At 42.3% G+C, this 19445-nt stretch overlaps 1 long non-coding RNA gene across 1 annotated transcript; it reads right to left on the minus strand.

Moving 5' to 3' along the window:
- Window positions 1-954: 954 nt before the first annotated feature.
- On the minus strand, window positions 955-4271 carry LOC127309597 (uncharacterized). Its single transcript, XR_007857236.2, has 3 exons — window positions 3394-4271; window positions 2655-2783; window positions 955-1239 (listed from the first exon to the last, which is right to left on the minus strand). It is a non-coding gene; the product is annotated as an uncharacterized lncRNA (long non-coding RNA).
- Between the last annotated feature and the right edge of the window lie 15174 nt (window positions 4272-19445).

Consider the following 19445-nt stretch of genomic DNA (forward strand, 5'->3'; position numbering starts at 1 on the left):
GCGGACTTTGCGTCTGTGGCTCGGGACGTCCGTTTATATCCACCCAACCCCACACCTTCTCTCTCCTCTGTCTCCTTTTTCCAATGGAGATGACCGGCATAGCCACCGGATTTTGGCTGGCCTGGCCAACTGCCGCCGTCGCTGACTCTTCACTTTTTTTCATCCATGTCGGAAGTTGCCGCTGCCAAAACGAGCTCCGGCGGCAAAGCTCGTCGACGACGACGCGCAGGGGCGGGGACGGCGGCGAACGGGGCGAGGAACAGGGCCGCGCCCACGGCGGCGAGAAACAGGGCCGCTGTAATATCCCAGGTATTGGGGTTACAAAAATAGAGGAAACAGATGTGTGCATTGCATTCATGCATAGAAAATCTGGGGAATTTTCGCGCTTTAAAGTAAAACAGTCACAGTAACTGAAGTTTCACAACCTTGGTGGAATTGAAGTAGCTCATCAAGTCAAGCGCTATAAACCTCAATGTGACTTTGATAAAACCTTGTTTGGGTAGGGATGATTTGATCTAAGGGGTTAGATCAAATGGAACTAATAATCAACACAACAACACTTTACTCAATGATCAATTGCTTGATCTTATAAAAGATCATAACATGGAATTCCTTGCCATAACATATGAACCTACAATTAATTGGAAATCAAGTAATAATAATTGGAGAAACTATTCTTCACTTATCTTCTCTATGTCTTAAACTAGATCATGGTAGCGCGCGTTGCCGCGCCCGTCCGTTTTGTTGAAGATTAATTTTCATTTTGACATTAAATTATATAGGAATTTCAGTACTTAATAAATACGGTTAAGACATCATCAGATGTGCCTATCCATTTCCATTTTGAAAGAACAATATGAGCTCATATGACACATTGAAATTGTGGGTATAATAGCCTGTTGTATCATGATGAACATATTGGACCTTAAAAGCTGTTATCAAATCTGAGGAAAATCTTATTGAACACAAAATATATTTTGCTTACAACCTTCCATGAAAAAAAATACAAAGCAAATTGACAAAAAATAATTATGTTCTACTAAAAATTACATCAGCTCGTGATCCAACAAAAACATTCAAACAGCCTGTGTTATCCATATATGTTCAATTGGTCTTACTATCCAACAACAGCAACTCGATCATCACAAATGACAAAAATCTCCGTATCGAGCCGACTCGATCATCAATGCCAACTCTGCGTTCAACAGATTGTCCACGGCCAAGACCGCAAGTTGATACCTACTTTGTCATGAGTAAATAGATGTAAGTAATGTTTTACTTTTGTTACCCACACACATTTTGATTAGAAGTTTGCAGGATGAATCTCAACTGGGAGCATCAATAACTTACAAATTTGAAAACAATATGAGATCTGATCGCAGACCAAAATATGTGGACTATAAAGCCATGCAAAATTATCAACATTGTGAAAGGAAAGGGAACTCCTCTACTCCATCCGATCCATAAATAAGTTTCATGGTTTACTAAGGCGGCCGGTAGTACAAATTTGAACGAAGACCATGACAGTTATTATGGATCGTAGGGAGTAGAAAAAAGGTATCATGCACAAACCTACAATTCATGAAGTAAGACCAGATTCTAACTTCGTTCCAAATAGTGAAGTTTCCGTTAACGACATCCTCACAGTTTAGGTATATGTGAAAGCAAATATATAAACATTAGTTGTACTCATAAAATAGCAGAAACAACTAAAAAGTAATACACGCAATCAAACCAAGATTTTCAGATAATATCTTTTTAATACATGGAAATAAGAGTGCTAGGTGCAGGGGAAGTTTAAAATGCATGAACTGCAAAAAGAGAAGAATGATGCAAGACTTTTATTGTGGTATTTTGTAACAAACTAACACCAGTTTTAAAAATTGGAAGGAACACTTGCTCGTGGATATATTTTCAGAAGGCTAACTATATTTATCCAAACTAACACCAGTCTTCTTGTCAAAATAGCAGTTTTCAGGAAAATAAGCTAGCCTATCGCCACTGAAGTGTTTTCTAATAGTTGTTTCCCCATATCATACTAAACTTGAGGGCAAGGATATACCTAAGATATTATACTGAACCCTTTACCATAGTTGATAGCTTTTCTGGTGTTAAGTAATATAAATATATAGATTGAGTTGATAGTCTCGCAACTCCCCAGTCTCGTAAATTGACCAAAACAGCAGAAGAACAACTGAAAGCATGCTGATGCGTATCAACGTCACCTGCACTTTAGAATTTTTATTTTATTTTTTTAGGATAAATAAGAAAAAGGTGCACGATCTTGATGAATTACTTCTGAATAAATTTAGACCAAGAGCTTAATAGAATCGATCCTCTATGGCCCTTCCCTATTGGGAGAATACAATCCTTCGTTAATCCCTTTTATCGAGTCTCAGATGCATGTTACATGGATCTGGGAGTCTAATATGAGTAATGCCCATTATTGATGAACTGGAACTTCTTTAACTTCGAAGCAGTCAGAGACAAACCATATATTAGCCATGTTTGTAATTAACATCTATTTGTTTGAAGAAAATATATATGTGTAAATCTTAGAAGGAACCATAATGTTTGACAGAAATGCCAGAACGTGCGATATCTATGATACGAAGTCACACCAAGAAAGATGCATTGAGCTAAGAATATATTACCTTTCTTCCAGTGTTGTGCAAACATATATCAATATATAGGTGATCACACCAGGATGTCTCATATCCGCAAGAAGGCAAAGTTTGGTTACTGGGCAGCTAAGTCAGAAGAGGTTGACTCTAACCACAGACCTATTCAATGATGACACATCATTGATCACAAATGGAAAGATCAATCATTATGTGAGACGAGAAAACTCATTTCAGAAAGCTGGAAGGGAAAACATAGTACTGGTGATTGATGGAAGACTAAACTCAATTAAAGTCTGAAATGATAGCACTGCTACCGATAGCTGGAATGCTAGTAGAAATAAAAATAGATAAATGATATTGTTGTGGCATCAATTCCATTCGTGAGAAGAGAACATGGTAGCATACTATACTCCATAGGCTAGCATCTTTTGGTTTGGAATGCCTTGTTCTTGAAGAATCCTTGAAGTGGATTATCATTCTGAAATTCCTTGATATGCATAGAACTGATAAGCGCATTCAATCTACTCTACTCTGTTGATTGAACATAGCTACAGAGGAACTCTTTGTTTTTATAGGCATGTCCGCTTTCAATAAGATATAAACCATAAGCAGTTGCATGCCAATAAGGTGAGCAACACGAGTTTCAGAATCATGAGAAAACAGTACATTTCCTCTGTCACACACCAAGCATAAACAAATATTTTGTGGAAATCTTAGTGTAATAAAGTATTAAATTGCAAATAAGAATAAAAGGCGGAGATAAACAAACCTTTCATATAATCATGTCGCTGCTTTGACGGTAAATGAGAGCCTTCATGTATCGGCATCATGCACCTTCACTATCACACCTAACATTAACACACACACAAAAACATAGAGTGCCATCATCCTCGGCCAAGGTGAAGGCGATCGGAGATGCTTGAACAACGAAACAAGTTAGGCCTATGTTTGAAAGTATTAACAATAGCAATTTTTTACATAGTGCTAATATGGTGCACTTAGAATAAACATAGAAATACTATTTGAGCATGGCTATATATACCGAACACTTTAAATATTAAATACAATTTGAATAGGGATCAACACATGGTCTATTTTAAAAATCGATCCTCATAATACAAATACTTACTGAGAGCTGATACAATGCTAATATACCATACACCTAGTAAAGAGCTATTGCAGAGATTGTAGCAAGATATACATACACGATAGATGAGTGCTACTCCTCGCACATGTGCAGGGAAGGCTTTACCGGCATGGATGTAGAGCGGAAGCACCGCTGCCGTTTTAGACAGAAGTGCGCATGGGGATGCCGTGTCAACAGGTCTGCCCCGTTAAAGATAAAAGTCGGGGGAGCGGGAGATTGGCAACTGAAGTCTCCGCCGTCTTCCAGTTTGACTCGCGCTCCCCTCTTGTGCCAATCCTCTCATCTTCCTCCCCGTTTGTCCGGCACGGAGCAGGGTTGGGAGGCGGCTTAGGGAGGTAGCGTTGTGGAGACGGAGGAGAGGGTTGAGCCACCACATAGACATAGCCAGGTGCCGACCGGCGTCTCGGCGATGAGGACGGCGGCGGTGGCTTAGCCCTAGGCTGACATCGACAAGCATCTCTCGCAAGGATTGGTCGTTGATTACTCCAGTTGACGCTAGACGGGCTGTTGTGGTTGCAGCCCGTTTACAGGTATTCTCGGCTCGATTAATAAGAAAAAGCCTAACTCAACCTTCGGAGTAGAAGCCCTTCAACGTGTGGCCGGCCTTTTTGACGCGAATCGACGATGGAACTAACTCAAGTAACGTTTCGGTATGTCGGAAAGATCTGAACTGTTCGAACGTTAGATCCAACGGTGCAGAGTCCAAAATCGATGTGGAGGCTCCTAGCTAGGTGAGTTTTACTGTTACTCAATTAATCCATGCTCTTACCATAAACTCTATGATACCCATTCTACTTTAATCTTGGAAACAAGACAAGGAGATCCAACTAAGGAATATAATTCTTCTCGATTCCAAATTATTAAGCATCCAACCTAGAGAGGTGAGAGTTCTATTATAATTATTAGAGAAGCAATAACAAACTTTGAGCTAAACCTTGGATATACATTCAAGTATTCAAATCATCATCTTTAAGAGGAAACCCTAGGATGTTATTCAAGACAATTCCTAGAGAGATAAACCATTTATATTTAACATAGACATTGATGATCACATCAATCTCTATAGAGCCTAACCTCAGCTTAATATTAAAGTCCTTCCCAAATGAGTGAGACCATTCATACTAATCCAAGCTTTACCTATTTAAGAATAAAGGACAACCGTTGAACTAAAGTGTGAGGAATAACCATTTCATCTTGGAGTGGTGAGATAACCAAATATCACATGGAATAATACCATCTCCATGAATTGATAAAGTAAGGAGGAGATTAATTCAATCAAGATAATCAAGTGAAGTTTTAGACTAGATACCTATGGAGATATTGTGAACACACCATAAACCCTAGAATAACTATTCCTAGATGAGAGAACCCAAGCTATGGTGCTACACTCAAGTTAGTTGAGGCAACACTTGAATTTGTGGGAGAGAACTGTCCATATACCCAGATGAGTATATCAACATGGCTCAAGTAAGACCCTAACAGAATATCTCAGACATTCTCCTGGGATATAAACTTTAGAGGCAAACATAGTAGGCCCATCCTAGAAAGTGAATTAGAAGTATTATACCTTAGTTGATCAAGACAATATTGGATCTTAGAAGTGAGAAACTTAACTCAGGAGAGATACCTTAAGAAGCCAAACCTTGATCATTATAAATTGAGTAATGATCATAAACCCTAAGAACTTGAGGTAAGGATATTAAGAACAAGTGGATCATGCCTAATCCATGATCATGCTTTGGAGAAATAGGAGAAGAATCCAAATGCTAACACTTATATGATTAGTAGATATTATTCACCACATGAAATCATGGGGAGATCACTAATAAGCAGCCCTAGACTTATATCTCAATCCCAACTTGTGAATCACTTGGTGATCATAAGTAGAAACCTACCACATCTACATTCCACTTATTCTTCACCTAAGAAACATAAGAAAACCTTAGAGTAAACTCCCTACTTAATATGGTGAGAAACCATCCATCCATATGACCAAAGTTAACTATAAAAAGAACTATAACCACTTTAATTACTTTCTTAATAGATCGAGGATATAAAAGAAGTTAATAGAAATAAGATAGAACCCATTCTCAGATCCTTAGTAACTAGAGGAGCACATGAAATATTAAGCCAGTAATTATATTATCATACATAAGTGGAGATTAAAACATAGGCCATATTTGAGATTCAAACCATGTGCAATTAGGAGAATATGATTAGAACCCTAATTTGTCATTAATTGAATCCTATGCTTCAATTATTAAACATAAGAGACACCCAATGCTAAACCCTATAATTAAACCTATGTGTGGTTATCAACCACTTATCCTTATAATTAAAACCAAACCATAATGAGAGTAGTATCTACTCTAGGTATTTCAAGGTATTAGTACTAGACCTGAGAAGGGAGTTACAATAGAACTTACAAGACCTTAAATATTAATAAGACATCTTATCAAGCCTAACAAAATATTCTTAGAGCCAAGAGAGGGATAAATTGAATTATCATCATTAAGAACATTACTTAAAAAGTTAACCATATTCAAATGCAAGTGTACAAACAATATGGTTAAACACATAATCAAGATCCACTCATAATTCTATCATGAAAAAGAAAGCAAGTTAGAATTAATCATACAAGAAAAAGGGGCTTAAAGTGAGTGCCTAAAATCATATGTAATTAAAAATTGCAATAAAGTTCACATATGTGAAATGATTATTCAAAAACAATACAGTAATACAATGACTCTTGTATTAATCCTCATGAAAGCCAAATTGTTAAACACCTGCAAAACAAACAAGAATTCAAATGTGAATTAAAACAGATTACAAAATAGAAAATGAAAACAGAAAATAAAACAGAAAAAGAAAAGAGGAGAAAAGGAGAAAAAGACTTACCAGGCTCACCTGGCCGCCACAACCCATCACCACAGCCCAGCAAGCAGCCACGATGGCAGCCCAGCCCAACCCGTATAACTCTTCGCTGGATAAGATCGAAGAGGAGCTCACCGTCTTCGTCTTCGCTTGCGTCGACGCACGGCAGCTCGCCACCGAGATGGAGAGGCCACGTCCCGTGGTCGTCGCCGCCGTTTCTGACCAGCAGCACACTCGGGAGGCAGTATAAAACGCGTGGAAGCTCCCAAATCGACTCCCTTTCGCCTCCATCGTCCGAATTTCCGAAACCCTAGCCTCAGACCTCTGCTCGCCGCCGGCGATTGAGGTAGCCCCGAGCCTCGCCGAGGATACCTCCAGCACCACCATCCTCTCCTCGTTCTCCTCGTCATCGCGTGCTTGCGGGGAGGACCTGGTGATGATGAATTCGACCCTCTTCTCCGACTACCGCCGCCACGGCCATGGACGACATCGTCGCCGTCCGGCCACCTCTGCCCCAACGGAGCACACCATCGCGCTCCTGGTAAGCTGGGGATCCTCCTAAGCTTTCTATTGCATCAAATCGGCGACCGTAGCCTCCTCGCCATATGTGCCTGTGTCCGCCGCCGCGGTGTCTCTTCGTCGAGCTTGCTCCGGTGGTCAATAGCGGGTGGCGCGACCACCAGTCGACGTCCCTTAACGCACTGAATTGAATAGGCATAGTATTCCGTCCGTGCGAGCGCCGAATCGCCGGCGCCAAACTCGCCTGGCCGCCGGCCGGCCACTGCAGCGCCACCTCGGCAATTTTGACCTTGGTCAAAAGCCACGTGGTGGCTGATGTGTCTCTGGCCCACTGGTCAGTGACCATATAGGTAGTTTAACCCGGTACAAGTAGTATTTTTAGTTTAATTCAAATCCAATAATACCCGCAACTTCAAATAATTATAGAAAATTCATAAAAACTCAGAAACATAAATATAAGATATTAAAATTCTTATAAAAGTAAACTCTATCAAATAAAAATATAAAATGAAATTTTTATTTAATAAAAATTCAATTATTTAATACTTGTTAATTAAGCCTTTTCCTTTAATTCAAAATGCAATTAAAATTCAATAAATAAGAAAATTTCCCAAATTAAATAAAACAAGTAAATACATGAAGAAAACAATAAAACTAAATTTCCTTATTTGTTATTTTGTTAAATCTTTATTAGAGAGATTTAAACCCTGATTAATAATTACCCTAATTATTAATTTCTTAAAAATAATAAAATGCCAAATTTAATATTATTTTTATTTCCAAGTTACTGATAACTTCAACTTTAAAATGAAGTTATTAATCATAGAACTACATGGTAAATAGCAAACCATAATTCCATATGAAATGATATTACAACCTTATCATTTCATGTGACTCCTAAAACCCTAATTCCATTAGGAACCCTAGCTCCGCTATTTTATGGGTAAACCCTAAATGGTTTCCAAACCTAAACCCCAAGTAACATGTGATCATGTCACTTCATTAGTTATCATAAATTCATATCTAGTAACTAAATACTAGTTCAAATCCACATAAAATATGGGAACCCTATCACTACTAATTAGCATCCCATGTGTTCATCTTCATCAGACTTAGATAATCAAGTAGGGTCAACCAAGTGAAAACCCTAGATCCTATTACCAAATCCATCATCCTTGTTTATCCCTATTTAGCATCACACCATTGTGATGAACCCTAATAGCAACCATACCTATTATTTTACATTACATAAACCTGTTCCACTAAACCCTACTAGTGTGAGATACTTATGAACCATCCTATTTAGGAACCAACCATTCTCCACTTAGAGATCCAATAGCTAAAACAAGACAACCTCAACCTTGATTGTTATACTTCTTATTATTTAAGAAGTATGTTCTTCAAAAGTTATTCTTTTGAAGTAAATAGGTAGTAGTCATCAACCCTGCCTTATAAGGACCTATAAACCCTAGCTAGCTCTCACCAATAAGATGAACCAATCTTGATAGCAACCTTGTAGGAATAATTGCTTAGAATGCCAGGCTTAACTCAACCTTACAAGCCTTGGTGTTGATGAATCCAACTAGGTTGTGATCCATCTACTACTTACTCCAGAAAACAATTAGAACCATGGAAAACCATAGAACCCCACAAACCTAATTATCATACTTGTTCTTTATTAAAGAACATGTTCTTCAAAAGTTATTCTTTTGAAGTATATGATAATTAATCATTAACCATGCCATCTAGCACTAAAACTGACAACTGTTCTATACATGTTAACATTATGCCAATTATCATTCTTTGTGTGCTCAATTGATTACTATGCTTTATTATCTACCTGTTTATGATACCAAGTAATCACAATTGAATAAGAACCTTGTATGTGAATCACTCTAAAAGTGCAACACACTTTGAACTAATCATTATAACTCACTAATCCTAAATCATCGGGGTTAGGTCACGTTTAGAATGATTGCATCTCATACTTATGCATTATTGCATCCTTGGCAATCTTTTAAACATCGTCCTTACCGGACGATGATGCTATTTCAGAATTTGGAGTTATTACGTATCGAAGACCTTGCCTGCATAATCTTGCAGTCAAGAAAGGCAAGTTCATCACTTGCTCATGCCATTCGAGTATTTTTATCAAATTACTTGCAAAGTACTATGTTTATCACTATTGCATAAAAACCAAAACCACTATTTTCATAACTATGAATATGACTATGTGGTGGGCAATGGAACCATGGATTGTGTTGATATGGTGGAGGTTCCATTGCAAGGGTTTATATCCATCTAGGATTAAACAACAAATGTCGTCCAGTGATTCTTGTGCCGTAATACCCGTGTTAACCATAAGATCCGGAGTGGCACGGAGTAGTCAAAAGTGTTTCCACCTCTCGTTCATCAACGGATGTGCATTACCGGGTGCACTTGATCTCGAGAGACAAGATGCAGGGGTGGGAACCCGTAGAAGTCCCAACGGTAATGTGGTCTATGATGGGTTGCAACTGCCGGCGTAGGAATGTATGGTAGAGCCCTGCATTGTCGTCGTGGTCGGGGTCCACCCTGAAATATATGGGAATAATGGGACCGGCGTGGACCCAGGGTCGGAGATTGCAGCAACGGGTGGGTGTTCGAGGTAGCGGAGGAACATGATTGGCTAGACCTTATACCGGGCCTCACACCATAGGAAGTGTGGACGGGGAAATTGCCCGGTTGGCACCAAGGTTAAGATCTCTTATGGGTAAAGCAACACACCTCTGCAGAGTGTAACGAATCGTGACCTGTCACTCCCTCTTCCGGGATATGGAACTGCGAACGCAGCCGGAAAGGAGCTCCATGAAGTTCTAGTAAACCGGTGAAGGCTGACGGACATAGTTCTTCTGAATAAAAGCAACCTTTTGAAGAAATGGTTATGAAAACTTGCATTGGTATTAGACTTTCTGGTCTAATGCCGTAGCTAGTGCATTAAACACCTCTTTCCTATAATGAACTTGTTGAGTACGCTCGTACTCATCCCACTCTTAAATCCCCTGCTTAGATATGGAGGCATCGACGGAGGATCTACAGTGCAACTCGAAGGCCGAGGAGTCAACAACTACTTCAAGAGATAGGACCCTGTCAGAGGAGTCAGATACCACATCCAACAAGGAGAAAACCTAGTTTAGCCATAGAAGGGAACTAGCTTCCTAAACCTAGCTCCTATTTAGCTAGAATCTATTCACAGCCCCTATAGCTAGTCAAATACTCCACAAATAGAGTTCGTGATAGGATTAGACTATGAGTCGTTCTTCTGGAGTTTATTTGCAGATTTACCTCATTGTAAAGTAGGAGGCTGTGCTGATCTTATGTAACAAAGTCTGTATGTAATTCTATAGACATGCCCTGGACCCGCATATGTTTCTGTTGTACCACTCTGAGCGATATAATACTAGTGGAACGGTGTTTCATTGGTGTTATATCAGACTTGCATACTACACCATGCAGTGGTATGCCGGGTCACCACAGCCGCGCCCACGGTGGCGAGGAACAGGGCCGCGCCCACGGCGGCGAACGGGGCCGCGCGCCCAAGGCGGCGGACGGGGCCGCGCCCGCGTCGAGCTTGGACCGCGCCCGCGTCAAGCTTGGGCAGCGCCCGCCACGGCTGCGCCGTCGCCGGCCTCGCCACGCCGCACAGGGGCTCGCGCCGGGCTCGCCCGCCACGGCCCCGCCCTCGCCGCCCTCGCCCGCTGTGCCGAGCCCCGCGCCTCCTCGCTCCGGCCACGGCGTGCCCCGCCATCGCCCCGCGCATCCTCGCTCCGGCCACGGGCGCGCCACGCCGCGTCGTCTGGCCGCGCGGTGGCTCTCCTGCGGCGCGCCGTCTGAGCCATCCGGCACCGCGTCGTCCCGAACCGGCGGGAGCGCTGTGGCGCACGCTGCGCGCCTAGGTGGGCATCTCCGACGCGGGGCGGGCGTCGGCAGCCACGGGCGCACGGACGCGAGCGAAGGTGGTCGTGGCGAGGATGGGGGCCGCGCGCCCACGGCGGCGACGAACGGGGCCGCGCCGCGGCGGCGAACGGCTGCGGCAAAGCCGCGTGCGCCGGGCCGTGTCGCGGCGGGGCGGAGGTCGCCGGGCCGTAGCAGGGTGGGGGCGGACATCGCCGGGGCGGGGACTGATACGCGTACAGCACGGGTCCGTTGGGAACCCCAAGAGGAAGGTGTGCTGCGTACAGCGGCAAGTTTTCCCTCAGTATGAAACCAAGGTTTATCGAACCAGTAGGAGCCAAGAAGCACGTTGAAGGTTGATGGCGGCGGGATGTAGTGCGACGCAACACCAGAGATTCCGGCGCCAACGTGGAACCTGCACAACACAACCAAAGTACTTTGCCCCAACGAAACAGCGAGGTTGTCAATCTCACCGGCTTGCTGTAACAAAGGATTAGATGTATAGTGTGGATGATGATTGTTTGCAGAAAACAGAGAACGATTGCAAGAGATTGTATTTCAGTATAGAGAATTGGACCGGGGTCCACAGTTCACTAGAGGTGTCTCTCCCATAAGATAAACAGCATGTTGGGTGAACAAATTACAGTTGGGCAATTGACAAATAAAGAGGGCATGACCATGCACATACATATTATGATGAGTATTGTGAGATTTAATTGGGCATTACGACAAAGTACATAGACCGCTATCCAGCATGCATCTATGCCTAAAAAGTCCACCTTCAGGTTATCATCCGAACCCCCTCCAGTATTAAGTTGCTAACAACAGACAATTGCATTAAGTATTGCGCGTAATGTAATCAGTAACTACATCCTTGAACATAGCACCAATGTTTTATCCCTAGTGGCAACAACACATCCATAATCTTAGAGATTTGTCACTTCCCAGATTCACGGAGACATGAACCCACTATCGAGCATAAATACTCCCTCTTGGAGTTACAAGCATCTACTTGGCCAGAGCATCTACTAGTAACGGAGAGCATGCAAGATCATAAACAGCACATAGATATAACTTTGATAATCAACATAACAAGTATTCTCTACTCATCGGATCCCAACAAACGCAACATATAGAATTACAGATAGATGATCTTGATCATGTTAGGCAGCTCACAAGATCCAACAATGAAGCACAATGGGGAGAAGACAACCATCTAGCTACTGCTATGGACCCATAGTCCAGGGGTAGACTACTCACACATCACTCCGGAGGCGACCATGGCGGCGTAGAGTCCTCCGGGGAGATGATTCCCCTCTCCGGCGGGTGCCGAGGCGATCTCCTGAATCCCCCCGAGATGGGATTGGCGGCGGCGGCGTCTCTGGAAGGTTTTCCGTATCGTGGCTCTCGGTACTGGGGGTTTCGCGATGGAGGTTTTAAGTAGGCGGAAGGGCAGGTCAGGGGGCCACACGAGGGCCCCACACCACAGGTCGGCGCGGCCAAGGGCCAGGCCGCGCCGCCCTAGGGTTTGGCCGCCTCGTGGCCCCACTTCGTCTCCTCTTCGGTCTTCTGGAAGCTTCGTGGCAAAATAGGACCCTGGGCGTTGATTTCGTCCAATTCCGAGAATATTTCTTTACTAGGATTTCTGAAACCAAAAACAGCAAAACAAAGAATCGGCACTTCGGCATCTTGTTAATAGGTTAGTTCCAGAAAATGCACGAATATGACATAAAGTGTGCATAAAACATGTAGATATCATCAATAATGTGGCATGGAACACAAGAAATTATCGATACGTCGGAGACGTATCAGCATCCCCAAGCTTAGTTCTGCTCGTCCCGAGCAGGTAAAACGATAACAAAGATAATTTCTGGAGTGACATGCCATCATAACCTTGATCATACTATTTGTAAAGCATATGTAGTGAATGCAGCGATCAAAACAATGTATATGACATGAGTAAACAAGTGAATCATATAGCAAAGACTTTTCATGAATAGCACTTTAAGACAAGCATCAATAAGTCTTGCATAAGAGTTAACTCATAAAGCAATAAATCAAAGTAAATGTATTGAAGCAACACAAAGGAAGATTAAGTTTCAGCGGTTGCTTTCAACTCATCACATGTATATCTCATGGATATTGTCAACATAGAGTAATATAATAAGTGCAATATGCAAGTATGTAGGAATCAATGCACAGTTCACACAAGTATTTGCTTCTTGAGGTGGAGAGAAATAGGTGAACTGACTCAACAATGAAAGTAAAAGAATGGTCCTCCATAGAGGAAAAGCATCGATTGCTATATTTGTGCTAGAGCTTTGATTTTGAAAACATGAAACAATTTTGTCAACGGTAGTAATAAAGCATATGTATCATGTAAATTATATCTTACAAGTTGCAAGCCTCATGCATAGTATACTAATAGTGCCCGCACCTTGTCCTAATTAGCTTGGACTACCGGATCATCGCAATACACATGTTTTAACCAAGTATCACAAAGGGGTACCTCTATGCCGCCTGTACAAAGGTCTAAGGAGAAAGCTCGCATTGGATTTCTCGCTATTGATTATTCTCAACTTAAACATCCATACCGGGACAACATAGACAACAGATAATGGACTCCTCTTTTATGCATAAGCATGTGGCAACAATTATTATTCTCATATGAGATTGAGGATATACGTCCAAAACTGAAACTTCCACCATGGATCATGGCTTTAGTTAGCGGCCCAATGTTCTTCTCTAACAATATGCATGCTTAACCATAAGGTGGTAGATCTCTCTTACTTCAGACAAGATGGACATGCATAGCAACTCACATGATATTCAACAAAGAATAGTTGATGGCGTCCCCAGAAACATGGTTATCGCACAACAAGCAACTTAATAAGAGATAAAGTGCATAAGTACATATTCAATACCACAATAGTTTTTAAGCTATTTGTCCCATGAGCTATATATTGCAAAGGTGAATGATGGAATTTTAAAGGTAGCACTCAAGCAATTTACTTTGGAATGGCGGAGAAATACCATGTAGTAGGTAGGTATGGTGGACACAAATGGCATAGCGGTTGGCTCAAGGATTTTGGATGCATGAGAAGTATTCCCTCTCGATACAAGGTTTAGGCTAGCAAGGTTATTTGAAACAAACACAAGGATGAAGCGGTGCAGCAAAACTCACATAAAAGACATATTGAAAACATTATAAGACTCTACACCGTCTTCCTTGTTGTTCAAACTCAATACTAGAAATTATCTAGACCTTAGAGAGACCAAATATGCAAACCAAATTTTAGCATGCTCTATGTATTTCTTCATTAATGGGTGCAAAGTATATGATGCAAGAGCTTAAACATGAGCACAACAATTGCCAAGTATCACATTATCCAAGACATTATAGCAATTTACTACATGTATCATTTTCCAATTCCAACCATATAACAATTTAACGAAGGAGAAACTTCGCCATGAATACTATGAGTAGAGCCTAAGGACATACTTGTCCATATGCTACAGCGGAGCGCGTCTCTCTCCCACAAAGTGAATGCTAGGATCCATTTTATTCAAACAAAACAAAAACAAAAACAAACCGACGCTCCAAGAAAAGCACATAAGATGTGATGGAATAAAAATATAGTTTCAGGGGAGGAACCTGATAATGTTGTCGATGAAGAAGGGGATGCCTTGGGCATCCCCAAGCTTAGACGCTTGAGTCTTCTTGATATATGCAGGGGTGAACCACCGGGGCATCCCCAAGCTTAGAGCTTTCACTCTCCTTGATCATGTTGTATCATCTCCCTCTCTTGATCCTTGAAAACTTCCTCCACACCAAAATTAGAACAACTCATTAGAGGGTTAGTGCACAATAAAAATTAACATGTTCAGAGGTGACATAATCATTCTTAACACTTCTGGACATTGCATAAAGCTATTGGACATTAATGGATCAAAGAAATTCATCCAACATAGCAAAAGAGGCAATGCGAAATAAAAGGCAGAATCTGTCAAAACAGAACAGTTCGTATTGACGAATTTTATCGAGGCACCAGACTTGCTCAAATGAAAATGCCCAAATTGAATGAAAGTTGCGTACATATCTGAGGATCACTCACGTAAATTGGCATAATTTTCTGAGTTACCTACAGAGAAAACAGCCCAGATTAGTGACAGCAAAGAAATCTGTTTCTGCGCAGTAATCCAAATCTAGTATGAACTTTACTATCAACGACTTTACTTGGCACAACAAAACACAAAACTAAGATAAGGAGAGGTTGCTACAGTAGTAAACAACTTCCAAGACACAAAATAAAAACAAAGTACTGTAGTAAAAACATGGGTTGTCTCCCATAAGCGCTTTTCTTTAACGCCTTTCAGCTAGGCGCAGAAAGTGTGTATCAAGTGTTATCAAGAGATGGTGCATCGTTATCATGAGCTCCCCCATCCGTAGTGGTACTAAGGGCTTTGTCAATTTTAGGCCTATAATAATACTTCTTTGGTTTAGGCACTTTAGAGACATACATAAACTTTTGCTCCTTACCCACATAAGGTTTCTCCATATATTTAAGAGAAGAAAATGTTGAACCCAAGGTTCCCATAGCTTTTTCAAGTTCGTCAATCCTATTGCTTTGATCATCATGGACAACACAAGTTCCTAGGACACTAATTCTTTCATCAATTCCTCCCAAGGATTTATCGAGTTCATCAGTTTTATCAAGTAACATTTCCAATTTAGCTTCTATACTTGGAAAAATTTTCTCTATGGTTTCCAATTTTTTCATAACATCTTCAAGAGAGATTTCAGTTTTAACTTCATCGACAGGGGGTATTCCAAATAGACTCTCGATAATGCAGCTAGCTTCTAATGCAGGAGTACTTAGGAAGTTACCCTTCGCGAGACTATCAAGAACATACTTATTCCAGCTAGAGATACCAACATAAAAATTCCTGAGTAGGATAGTGGTGGAGTGTTTCTTAATGCACCTATTATGAGCATCACTAATTCTATACCAAGCATCTCTTAAACATTCTCCCCCTCGTTGCTTAAAAGTACGAACTTCAACTTCAGGATTACTCATTTTAGCAACAGTAAATAAAGCAAACTAGATAAAGTAAATGCAAGTAACTAATTTTTTTTTTGTGTATTTTTGATATAGCAAACAAGATAGCAAATAAAGTAAAACTAGCAACTAATTTTTTTGTATTTTGATTTAGTGCAGCAAACAAAGTAGTAAATAAAACTAAGCAAGACAAAAACAAAGTAAAAAGATTGGGATGTGGAGACTCCCCTTGCAGCGTGTCTTGATCTCCCCGGCAACGGCGCCAGAAAAAGAGCTTGATACGCGTACAACACGCGTCCGTTGGGAACCCCAAGAGGAAGGTGTGATGCGTACAGCGGCAAGTTTTCCCTCAGTATGAAACCAAGGTTTATCGAACCAGTAGGAGCCAAGAAGCACGTTGAAGGTTGATGGCGGCGGGATGTAGTGCGGCGCAACACCAGAGATTCCGGCGCCAACGTGGAACCTGCACAACACAACCAAAGTACTTTGCCCCAACGAAACAGCGAGGTTGTCAATCTCACCGGCTTGCTGTAACAAAGGATTAGATGTATAGTGTGGATGATGATTGTTTGCGTAAAAACAAGAGAACAAGATTGTGCAAGAGATTGTATTTCAGTATAGAGAATTGGACCGGGGTCCACAATTCACTAGAGGTGTCTCTCCCATAAGATAAACAGCATGTTGGGTGAACAAATTACAGTTGGGCAATTGACAAATAAAGAGGGCATGACCATGCACATACATATTATGATGAGTATTGTGAGATTTAATTGGGCATTACGACAAAGTACATAGACCGCTATCCAGCATGCATCTATGCCTAAAAAGTCCACCTTCAGGTTATCATCCGAACCCCCTCCAGTATTAAGTTGCTAACAACAGACAATTGCATTAAGTATTGCGCGTAATGTAATCAGTAACTACATCCTTGAACATAGCACCAATGTTTTATCCCTAGTGGCAACAAGACATCCATAATCTTAGAGATTTGCCACTTCCCTGCATTCACGGAGACATGAACCCACTATCGAGCATAAATACTCCCTCTTGGAGTTACAAGCATCTACTTGGCCAGAGCATCTACTAGTAACGGAGAGCATGCAAGATCATAAACAACACATAGATATAACTTTGATAATCAACATAACAAGTATTCTCTATTCATCAGATCCCAACAAACGCAACATATAGAATTACAGATAGATGATCTTGATCATGTTAGGCAGCTCACAAGATCCAACAATGAAGCACAATGGGGAGAAGACAACCATCTAGCTACTGCTATGGACCCATAGTCCAGGGGTAGACTACTCACACATCACTCCGGAGGTGACCATGGCGGCGTAGAGTCCTCCGGGAGATGATTCCCCTCTCCGGCAGGGTGCCGGAGGCGATCTCCTGAATCCCCCGAGATGGGATTGGCATCGGCGGCGTCTCTGGAAGGTTTTCCGTATCGTGGCTCTCGGTACTGGGGGTTTCGCGATGGAGGCTTTAAGTAGGCGGAAGGGCAGGTCAGGGGGCCACACGAGGGCCCCACACCACAGGTCGGCGCGGCCAAGGGCCAGGCCGCGCCGCCCTAGGGTTTGGCCGCCTCGTGGCCCCACTTCGTCTCCTCTTCGGTCTTCTGGAAGCTTCGTGGCAAAATAGGACCCTGGGCGTTGATTTCGTCCAATTCCGAGAATATTTCTTTACTAGGATTTCTGAAACCAAAAACAGCAGAAAACAACAACTGTCACTTCGGCATCTTGTTAATAGGTTAGTTCCAGAAAATGCACGAATATGACATAAAGTGTGCATAAAACATGTAGATATCATCAATAATGTGGCATGGAACACAAGAAATTATCGATACGTCGGAGACGTATCAGGGACGGAGGCGAACGAGGCCGGGGCTCGCTGGGGCTCGACAGGGTGGAGCCCACCTGGTTCTTTGCCAAGTAGTACTAGTGTGGCTGGGAAGAGGAACAGTGATTTGGGTCTCGTTGGGGACAAAAAAAAGTCACGGACGTTCTCGTCTGTCCGCGTCTTCGCAGGCCGACCCAAACAACCAAAATCGGACGACCTAATACGTCTGTTTGGGTCGTAGCGTTGGAGCCGTGCGGATCGCGGATCGTGATGCTGCTGATACGTCCATTTTGCATCACTATTTTATATCATAATTTGCTGTTATTCATTGATATATTTCATGTTTGGAGATGATACTTATGTTATTTCATCTATTTTGCATGTTTCATGATTATTGGAGGATCGCGCACCGGAGTCAGGATTCTGCTGGAAAAAGCGCCGTCAGAATGCAATATTTCGGAAGATCAACAATTGACGGAAATTATATGAAAATTCCTATTTTTCCAGAAGACGAAGGGAGCCAGAAGGGGGAGCCGAGGAGGGCCGCCGTGGGCCCACCTCACAGGCCGGCGCGGGCCAAGGCCTGGCCGCGCCGCCTTGTGGGGAGGGGGCCCACAGCCCCCTCTGGCCTCCTCTCCTTCGCGTATTTCTTCGTCCCGAAAACCTAAGCTCCAGGGGGATAGTCGCGAAGAGACACAGCCGCCTCTGCGGGGCGGAGAACACCAGAGAGAAAAGAGCTCTCCGGCAGGCTGAGATCCGCCGGGGAAATTCCCTCCCGGAGGGGGAAATCGATGCCATCGTCACCGTCATCGAGCTGGACATCATCTCCATCACCATCGTCATCATCTACATCATCATCACCGCCGTCTCCACCGCTGCACATCGTCACCGCTGTAACAATTCGGGTTGGATCTTGATTGTTTGATAGGGGAAACTCTCCCGATGTTGATTTCTACTTGTTATTGATACTATTGAGTGAAACCATTGAACCAAGGTTTATGTTCAGATTGTTATTCATCATCATATCACCTCTGATCATGTTCCATATGATGTCTCGTGAGTAGTTCGTTTAGTTCCTGAGGACATGGGTGAAGTCTAAATGTTAGTAGTGAATTATGGTTGAGTAATATTCAATGTTATGATATTTAAGTTGTGGTGTTATTCTTCTAGTGGTGTCATGTGAACGTCGACTACATGACACTTCACCTTTATGGGCCTAGGGGAATGCATCTTGTACTCGTTTGCCAATTGCGGGGTTGCCGGAGTGACAAAACCTCGAACCCCGTTGGTATATCGATGCAGGAGGGATAGCAGGATCTCAGAGTTTAAGGCTGTGGTTAGATTTATCTTAATTACTTTCTTGTAGTTGCGGATGCTTGCAAGGGGTATAATCACAAGTATGTATTAGTCCTAGGAAGGGCGGTGCATTAGCATAGGTTTACC

Source organism: Lolium perenne, chromosome 6 (genome assembly GCF_019359855.2).
Source record: "Lolium perenne isolate Kyuss_39 chromosome 6, Kyuss_2.0, whole genome shotgun sequence".
NCBI classification, from domain to species: Eukaryota; Viridiplantae; Streptophyta; class Magnoliopsida; order Poales; family Poaceae; genus Lolium; species Lolium perenne.